Source organism: Jatropha curcas, unplaced genomic scaffold, assembly GCF_041381405.1.
Source record: "Jatropha curcas cultivar XTBG-Jc1 unplaced genomic scaffold, XTBG_Jcur_1.0 HiC_scaffold_178_pilon, whole genome shotgun sequence".
NCBI lineage: Eukaryota > Viridiplantae > Streptophyta > Magnoliopsida > Malpighiales > Euphorbiaceae > Jatropha > Jatropha curcas.
In genome coordinates, this window is record NW_028322397.1 from 10,623 (window position 1) to 21,244 (window position 10,622).

Sequence of the window (10,622 nt, forward strand, 5' to 3'; positions counted from 1 at the left end):
AGTTCTAAAGAAAGATTTCAGAAAATTAAAATCTGAAAGTAATCATCTAAAAGATGCTTTTATCAAGAAGTTACATGCAGAGATCTCATTATAGAAATCAAAGATCTTAAAAGTTGTAATAATCGATTTTCTGAAAATCTGACACATCTTGAAGAAAAATGCAAAAATCTGAATTCTGAAAATGAATCTTTGAAAACTGAGATTAGAATTCTAAAATCAATTTCAGAATCATTTTCTAAAGAAAAGACAAGTTCTAGTCATGATAGCATTTCTAAACTAAATCGTGTTTCTAATCAGAAAAATGCTGTTTCTAATGTTGTGACTTTAGAACATCAAAGTTTCAACAAAAAGAAAAATCATAGTGCACCTGTTACCACTAACCCTCCAAGACCCAATATGAGTTGGGTACCTAAATCTGTTTGATCTTTTCAGGTGTGCCTAAGGAGCGAGCTGAAAACAGAGATGTGGTACATGGACAGCGCTTGCTCTAGGCATATGACTGGTGATAGAAAGAAGTTCACCAGATTAGAAAAGAAAAAGGGAGGTACAATAAGCTTTGGAGACAAAGCAAAAGGTAAAATCGTTGATATTGGTGTGGTAGGTTCTAATCCTTCAATAGAAGATGTATGCTTAGTGGAAGGATTACATTACAACTTGTTAAGTGTGAGTCAGATTTGTGATAAAAATAGAAGAGTGATCTTTGAACCTTCTCATTGTGAAGTTCAGAACATGCATGATAATAAAACCTTATTCGTTGGAAAAATGTTTGGAAATATATATCTAGTAAATCTCTCTGATATGCATAACCAGGATATATGTTTAGTTTCTATTGATAATTCTAGTTGGTTATGGCATAGAAGACTTGGACATGCAAGCATGCACCTTATTTCTAAACTGTCTAAGAAAGATTTGGTTCGTGGTTTGCCAAAGTTGAAATTTGAAAAAGATCACATTTGTGATGCTTGTCAAATGGGCAAACAAACCAGAACTTCTTTTTTAATCCAAGGGCATGGTTTCTACTTCTAGACCTTTAGAATTGCTACACCTTGATTTATTTGGTCCAATTACTCCTTCTAGTCTTGGAGGAAAATTCTATGCATTTGTTATTGTAGATGATTACTCAAGATTCACCTGGACACTCTTCCTTAGAAATAAGGATGAGTCATATGACATGTTTGTTCATCTGTGCAAGAGAATACAAAATGAGAAAGGATACAACATCACGGCAATTAGAAGTGATCATGGAGGAGAATTTGAAAATCAGAAATTCGATGCTTTTTGCAACGAGACAGGAATCTTCCATAACTTCTCAGCACCTAGAACACCTCAACAAAATGGAGTGGTGGAACGCAAGAATAGAACACTTCAAGAAATGGCCAGAACCATGCTAAGTGATTCTAATCTACCAAAGTATTTCTGGGCAAAAGCAGTTAACACTGCCTGTTATATTCTAAACAGGGCTTTGGTAAGATCTAAACTTAAAAAGACTCCATATGAGCTATACAAAGGTAGAAAACCAAATATTGGCTATTTTCATATCTTGGGTGCAAATGCTTTATTCTAGATAACAAGAAAAATCATCTTGCTAAATTTGATGCTAAATCTTATGAAGGGATTTTTCTGGGATATTCTAATAATAGTAAAGCATATAGAGTATTTAATAAAAAGACTCTAGTTGTAGAAGAATCTATTCATGTTGTGTTTGATGAAACTGACTCTACTTCTAGAACATTAGAAAGTGATGATGCTGTAGATTCTAATCCTGAAAAGAGCAATCAGAACAACTAGAACAGCCAGAAAGCGATCAGAACATCAATAGTCAGGCTGAACTAGAATTAGAAAATGAAGATCAGAACATAGTTGAAAGTCAAATGCCAGAAACAAAAAATGAAGATTCTCAATTACTAAAAGAATGGCGATTTCACAAGTATCATCTCCAAGAAGACATTATGGATAATCCCTCGGAAAGGATGATGACTAGAGCGCAACTTAGAAGATATTTTGGTAATGTTGCTTTCGTTTCTCAATTAGAACCTAAAAATTTAGAAGATGCTCAAAATGATGAAGTTGGATTCTTGCTATGCAAGAAGAGCTAAATCAATTTGAGATAAACCAAGTTTGGAAACTTGTTTCTAGACCTAAAAACCATTCTGTTATTGGAACAAAATGGGTGTTTAGAAATAAGCTTGATGAACAAGGTAACGTTGTGAGAAATAAAGCAAGATTAGTGGCTCAAGGGTATAACCAAGAGGAAGGCATCGATTTTGATGAAACCTTTGCCCCGGTTGCTAGACTTGAGGCCATTAGAATGCTTTGTGCATTTACATGTTTTAAAAACTTCATGTTGTATCAAATGGATGTGAAAAGTGCTTTTCTAAATGGTTTTCTAAATGAAGAAGTGTATGTAGAACAACCTCTTGGCTTTGAAATTTTTGATAAACCTAATCATGTTTACGAACTTACTAAAGCTCTCTATGGTTTAAAACAAGCTCCTAAAGCTTGGTATGAAAGATTGAGTAAGTTTCTATTAGAAAATGGTTTTTCAAGAGGAAAGGTTGATACAACACTATTTATCAAAAATAAAGCACATGATATTCTAGTTGTACAAATCTATGTTGATGACATAATCTTTGGTTCTACTAATGATCTTCTTTGTAAGGAATTTTCTAAGATTATGCACGGTGAGTTCGAAATGAGTATGATGGGAGAATTAAACTTCTTCCTTGGGCTTCAAATCAAACAATGTGAGAATGGAATTTTCATTAATCAAGAAAATATACTAGAGAGTTGTTGAAACGATTCAAAATGGAAAACGCCAAGGTATGTAGTACACCAATGAGTCCATCGTCAAAATTAGAAAAAGATGAAAAAGGCAAGGACGTGGATATCAAGCTGTTTAGAAGTATGATTGGTTCTTTGCTATATCTAACGGCAAGCAGACCAGACATACACTTTAGTGTTTGTCTATGTGCTAGATTTCAATCGTGTCCCAAAGAATCTCATTTAATTGCTGTAAAGAGAATACTAAGATATCTTTGTGGAACTTCTAATTTGGGTCTGTGGTATTCTAAAGATGATACATTTGATCTTGTTGGGTCTAGTGATTCTGATTTTGCAGGAAGCAGAATAGATAGAAAAAGCACGTCTGGGACTTGTCAATTTCTGAGTAGCGCCCTTGTATCATGGTTTAGCAAGAAACAGACATCAGTTGCTCTTTCTACTGCAGAAGCAGAATATGTTGCTGCTGGAAGTTGTGTTGCACAAGTTCTATGGATTAAACAACAGTTGGCAGACTATGAACTAAATTAGAAACAGTGCCTATCAAATGTGACAACATAAGCGCCATCAATTTATCCAAGAATCCAGTTCAGCATTCTAGAACCAAGCATATAGAACTCAAACATCACTTCATACGTGATCATGTACAAAAAGGTGATATCGTGATTGAGTTCATTCCCACAGAAAAGCAATTGGCAGATATCTTTACAAAACCTTTGAATGAAAGTCAATTCTGCTCAATTAGAAGAGAGCTTGGTATGTTAGTTCTAAACTCGTAACTTTAGAACTCTGTAAGTATGTTCTAAACTGCTTTCTAATTTCGAAAATAGAATATTTGCTATGTTCTAATTTTTATTCTGTGTGAAAATTGATTTTTGTCTAAAAACGCACATTGCTCTGATATGACTTTCTAAAGTCATTATCAGAATCTTGCTTTAGACTAAAACCAAAAACAGTTACTTTATTGTGTGTGTTTGTTTTATTATGTTTTCGTGTCTTTAGTGCTTTGACGGTTTACTGTTTTGTTTTTTTTATTATTTTATTTCCTTTATTTATTTTATTTCTTTTGTCTTATTTGTCGTTTTGAATTCCATTTAAAAACTGCTCTTTATTTCTTTCTTCCGCCACTTAAGTGTCTTTATTCTCTATTAACTGCTTAGTATTTCCTCTATCGTCTTTTTTGCTAACCAAAACCCTAAGTTGTTCTGAGTTTTGAGATTTGCAACAATGGCCGAATCTAGTTCAAACTCTTCATCCGACTCTCTAACTGAGCAGGAGCTTCAACTCCTGAAAAAGCTCTCAAAGAAATATGAACAGAAGGAGTCGAAAGAGAAAAAGGCAGAAGAGGAAACAAAGAAAAGAAAAATCGAAATTGCTACATCACAGAAATAGGTAGCTAGAGCACATGATAAAGGTAAATCAGTTCTTTCAACTTATCCTCTCATGCGTTCATATGTTATAGATTGGAACTTCTTTGGTAGCGATGAGTTTGAGTTTGAGGAACTCTTTGAGTTCCAAGGCTGGATGAACTTTTTGTCTTTGAATAAACTGTGCTATGAGAGTTTGGTTAAGGAATTTTATGGCTCTTTGAAAGTTAATGGGACAGAGTCGATCTCTGTCAAGCTTCAGGGAGAGACCAAAGAGTTATCTTACGCTGATTTTGGGAAAATTTTTTATGTACCGAATGCTGGGTCTAGGGTGACCAAAATTAAGGACGTGTCTAGGGTTAGCAATTATAAAAAGGAAGATTTTGTGAAAAAGATTGTGAAGAAGATTTCTGCAGACAAACAGGGCACAATAGAATGCTCTAACTTGACAGACAACATGAAATGGTTGTACAAGCTCATTGTGCACTACATTTACCCCAAGAGTGCTTCACTCACTTATGTGAACCAAGTAGAGCTGTGTATAATGTGGCACATAGTTGAGAAGAAACCCCTCAATCTATGTCACATCATTTTTGATAAGTTGCAGAACAATCCCAAAAAGCTGCCCTACGGTATGATTCTTACCCCAGTATTTGAGTTTCTGGATGTCAATCTAGATAAGAATGTTGGTCATTCTGTTTCCAAGTTGGATAGCGGGTCTTTGAAAATGAAGGATGACGAAGGAGGAGAAGAGAAAGAAAAAGAAGAGAAGGAGAAGAAAAGAAGGAAGAAAAGAGAGAAGAAGAAAGTAAAAAGGGAAGTTGGAAAAACAAAGAAAGAAAAAGTCATGAAGGACAAAGAGATAAAAGAAGAGACTGAGAAGAAGAGAAAAGAAAAAGGAAAAGCAAAGTTAAGTGAAATAGAAGAAGAAGAAAAGAAATCAGAAGAGAAAGTAAGAGAAGAGGAAAAGAAGAAAGAAGAAAAGGCAAAAGAAGAGAAAGAAGAAACAGAAGAAGAAGAGAAATTAGAAGAAGAGAGAAAAGAGGAAACTGAAAAGGAGAGTGCTGCAGAGAAAGAAGAATTAGAAAAAGAAGAAACAGAAAAGAAGAAAGAGCCTAAAAGATGGAAAAAGGGAAGAAAGTAGAGGAAGTTAGTGATGATGAAACTGAAAAGCTAGAAATTAGTGATGAAGAGAAGACTACTAAGGATAAGACAGAGCAAGAATCTGAGTTGTTGTCGGCTCAGAGAAGTAGGGAAGTTATGCTGGGAAGAATAGAGAAGGAGCTAATAGAAGAGCACAACAAAGAACTTGATGAGGCAATACAGCATTGCCAGACTGCAATTGAGCAGAATCAGTCTCTCATCAAGACTTTGGAAAGAATGAAGGATGTAAATGCAAGGAAGTTAGCTACTCTCAGAGTGAAAGGAACACCCTACATCCCCTCCTTAGAGAAACCAAAGAATGTGAAGCACACTGCAGGAAAGCACAGGACTCATGGAAGAAAGCCTCCACTGCATCCATCTTCTAAAAGGCCAGAAAGTTCTTATGAGACTGCTCCAGCTCAGAATTTAAGGAGTTCTAAGAGACTTAGAACTGGTTCTAAGCCTCTCTGATTTTTCTTTATATGTTCTGAACATTTTTTTTTTTTTTTGCTTTATCTTTGTAGGATTATATCTTTGGAACTGTTTATTTTTCTTTATTTGTTCTGATTTTGTCTAACCCTTTTGTATGATGACAAAAAGGGGGAGAACGCAGGTATTTTGGTGGTATTCTGAATATTTTGGTACGTACTTGGTGACCAAAGTACTTATATCTGTGTTGGTAGCTATTGCTTTCTATATGGTCTATTTTGTTGAGCATATTTTCTATATGATAAGCTGAGTGTTTTTAGAACTTAGATTCTTATTCTAACGACTGTTTTGCAGGTTGGATATAAGATTTTTTGTTCTATTTTTAATATCAGTTTCTATTCTATTCTTTTGCTCTAACCATATGTTCTGATTATTAGAACTTAGAACATCTTGTCTATCTCTGCTAGTTCTAATATATATATGCTCTGATTATTAGAATTTAGAAAATCTTGCCTATGTTTTGCTAATTCTAAAATCAGTTTCTAAAAGGCCTCCCTAGTTCTAAATTTTCACAAAATAGTTTTATTACATCTATTCAGGGGGAGCAAAATACTTGTTCTAATTTGCTTTACATTAAGATCATTTGGCATGATTAGAACTTATATGCATAAAAATCAGGGGGAGCACATGTTTTTATGTTTGCTAAATTTATTGGTTTTGTCATCATCAAAAAGGGGGAGATTGTTGGCTCAAGGGTCAATTTCTAATCTCGGATTTTGATGATTAATACAAAACAAATAAATTTAAATTATGCTATTTGTGCTAATTTTATTTTATGCAGAATTACTATGGAAAGAAATCGTACAAGGCAAGTCCTACATTGAGTGTGAAGTTATTCGAAGATCCTAGTAGCTAGGTATTTAGGATACTTTGTAGGATAGAGAGAAAATCCATATATGAGCACATAAATTAAGTTTTCTCTCAAAAATATTTTTCAGAAATTAGATTTTTTCAAAATAAATTCTTTTATTTGTTTTGGAAAAATATTCTTTAAATCGAAATGATTTAATTTCCTAAAACTAAAGAGATTACTTCTCTAATGTTTTTTGGTAATAAAATCATACACTTTTCGGAAATATCTTTGAAAGATCTAAAGTATTTAAATTTATTTTCTTACCTTAAAAACGAAGGAGAATCCTTTTCTTTTTTAGTAAGAGCATCCTTCCGTAAAAATATTTTCCAAATAATGCTGCCGAAAATCTTTTGTTCAAAGGAAAGCAAAATCGTGTTTTATTCTCTTACCAAAAAGGATAAAATAGATTTTTGGTAACAAAGATTTTCATATCTTCTAAATAAGGAAAGAAGATATTCTGATTTCAAATGAAATATCCACTTTCCAAAAGCAAGAGACACGATGCTCTCTATAAATAGGAGCTTTCACGTCTTGAGCTATGGTGAAGTAAGAGTTTTCGTTTTAAGAGCATTCTCTCATTGATCAAATCTTTATCTCTCAAAACTTACTCTCTACCCCCGTTTTTCTTTTCATCTTTACACTTAACGTTTTTATCTTTAAAGTGAAAAGAATTTTTACAACTACTTTTGAAAAATGGTTCTGTGTTCTAATCGATATTCTAATCTGATAAACTGTTTTTTCCTGTGCTTATATATGCGTTTCTTTCTGTCTATTTAGATTCTGTAATCTATAGTAGACAGGCTTTTTATTTGATTAAACATTTGTGTAATAGCTTGGGTGATAAGCTATTGTGATAGAGGTTATCAAACGACCTTCTCCTTGTGTGAGATTTTAATGTCTTGAATTGAGTTTCTGTACTCTGCCAAAAACAAAAATGGTTGAGGTTAACTAGAACCTTTGGAAAATTTAGTGGGACAAAAAGGGTAGATCTAGGTGTTGATCTATTGCCTTATACTGTTGGTTTGTCTCTTACCCTTAAAAAGAGATAACATAGTTGAGGATCTCAAGATGCGTCTTGGAGTGTGGATGTAGGCGAGTTAGTGCCGAACCACTATAAATCACTGTGTTTATCTTTTAATTTTTGAAGTTTGCTTGATACTGCTTTTATTACACTTCTGTTTACATATTAGAAATGCTAAAGTTGAAAATGAATTTAATGTTCTAAAACTCTAATAAGTCTTATCTTTTCTGAACATTAGAACTCTGGAATTCTAATAAGTGAATATACCATGTTCTAACTGTTGTTCTATTCACAGTATATTTCACTGCTTGGGTTTCTAGTTAATTTTCTAAACTTTATGAGGAAGTTCTAATTACAATAGCTTTCCATCATAAAGTTGTTCTGATAATTGATTAAGGATTTGTGAAGAAGTTCTAAATTCAATAACTATCTTTCACACGGTCTTATATGATTTTCTAAACTTTATGAGGAAGTTCTATTCTCAATAGCTTTCCTTCATAAAGAAGTTCTAAAAGTGAACAAGTCAGTGTGAAGCTGTTCTAATCAATAGCTGCATTTTGCACCAACTTTCTATCTTTTATAAATAGACCATTGTGAGGTGATTCTAATCCATATTCTATTCTCACAAAGTTATTTGTTTTTCTGCTGCACTTAGAATTCTATATTTTGTTTAGAATTTCTAAAATTTATATCTGTTTTTAGAAAACCCAATTCACCCCCCTCTTGGGTTGTGCCATACATATACGGGACCCACAACATTTGACAACAATACCATAAAGATAAAACAAGAATTACAGCTACTTTGTGAGCAACTTAATCTGAATAGCTAAATAAGGTTGAAAAAATATTGAAAGCTTCAAGAAAACAGAAAAGCTGAGAAATTCTGTTTTGAAATTCTTGCTGCAAAATCAGAATTCCTGGACACTCCTTGTTTAGCCAATGCATCTGTGAAGGAGTTTGCACTTTTGGGTGTCTGACTGAAAGATATATGCGTAAATTTCTTAATAAGTGACTGAATTAGATAGAATTCATCCCTCAGATGCCATGGAGGGGATGAATTACCAGTAAACCAGGAGATGACATTAGAAGAGTTTGACTCAATGGTAATCTTTTTACATAATATATCCAAGCTTAGAGAAAATTTCAAAGCCTTTAGAATAGCCCAAAATACCAATCGTTGGAATCACAGAAACATAACCACTCCATTGTTGTCTCTGAGAACCCCACCAATACTCGCCTCCCCAGGTTTACCATTCGAAGCTCCATCAATGTTCCATTTTAAAGAACCCATATCAGGAGGATAGCAAGCAACTATTGGTTTGGTAGGAACGGCTCTAGCCCAACGAACAATAGTGTCTTTTGACGCAATCTCTTGATTTAAAGAGTAAGGGAAGCCTGAATTGATGATTTAGTCCAGATATAGGCTCTATAAAGAGCAATATCAAACATTTTATCATTTCTTAAAGAAAAATTATTGAAGATAAGTTCATTGCGCTCCTTCCAAAGGGTCCGTAAAATGGAGTAAAATAATGAAAACTAGAATTTCAATTGAAATTTTCCTTTTACAAGAGCAGACCATTGAGAAAAAAGATCTCGAAGGTTGTGGGGAAAGCAAAATGAAAAACCCCACCAGCGAAGACATTTGTTCCATAGATCCCAAGCGATTGAATAGAAACAGATGCAGATCAGTTTCCATCTTGATTTTGCAGAAACACACAACCCTTGCTTGAAATGCTACTTCTTATATACTTAATTCTATTTTATATAATGTTCAACCCGATCCCTAGATCAAATCCTTTGGTCCCTAATTTATAAATGATGATTCTTAAAAACTCTAACATATGCACCAAAAGAAATCAAGTCATCACTCAATCCCCAACCTCATGCCCTTAACCCCAAATCAATATTTATATACCATTATAATGAAAAATAATAATAAATTATTTTTACTGCTAGGTAAAAGAAAAGAAATGAGAAGATAGTCTGAATTGATAAGCTAATCACTTTGGCTATTGTGGCAGTATTACATAAATTCTTGAAACCCAAAAAAGTGGCTCAAAACATAAATATATAGTTCTAGTTTTTTTCCAATTTTATAAACAATATTTTCTTTCTAGTCAAACAGATTTAGGATATAAGAGAAAAAAATATCAAAAAAAATAAAAATGCTTAATCATATGAGGTCATCTACTTATTACAAGGGATATATAAATCTCTTACTAAATTAAAGTGATAGTAGTTATAAATTAATTCAGTAACGAAAAAGAAAATAGAAAAATTTTATTATTAAGAATAAAACTCTTTCAAGAACTTAACATATGACAAGAAACAAATTATATTAAAAAATTACCAATTTGAATTTTAAAAATCAACCATTTCAAAACTCAACCATTTCTTTAACCGAAAATGTCATAATTTAATGAAATTTGATATTGATAGACAAAAAAAATAAAAATACTAAAGGCAAGTCAATAAATGGAAATTACAGATCAAATCATGTAATGATCCAATTTCACATTTATTCAAGTATTTTGTTTATCTACTGTTCTAAGTTGCAAATTTAAAATAAATAAAAAATTTACTTAATTAATAAAAAAAAAGTATATAAAAGAAACATTCTATCATCTCCAAATAAACCTTCAATCTTCCCAACAATCATACAAAGAAAAAATAATATATTTTTTCTTTTTATCTCCCTCCTAATAAAATATTATGTATGTTCTATTGGAAAATTTATTTTAAAAAAATATCCAATCAAATCATATAAACAAACAAAAAAAAGAATATTAATAAAAGGAAATACTTTTTTCTTTACAATACTTTTTTCTTTACAACTGGATATATATAATTCTACAAAGTCGTCTAATAAATATGATTCAATGTATATAGATATATAAATATAGCATTAAAATGTTATATATATTTTTAATATTCAAATTTCAACTGTTCATCATCGCACACAATCATATGT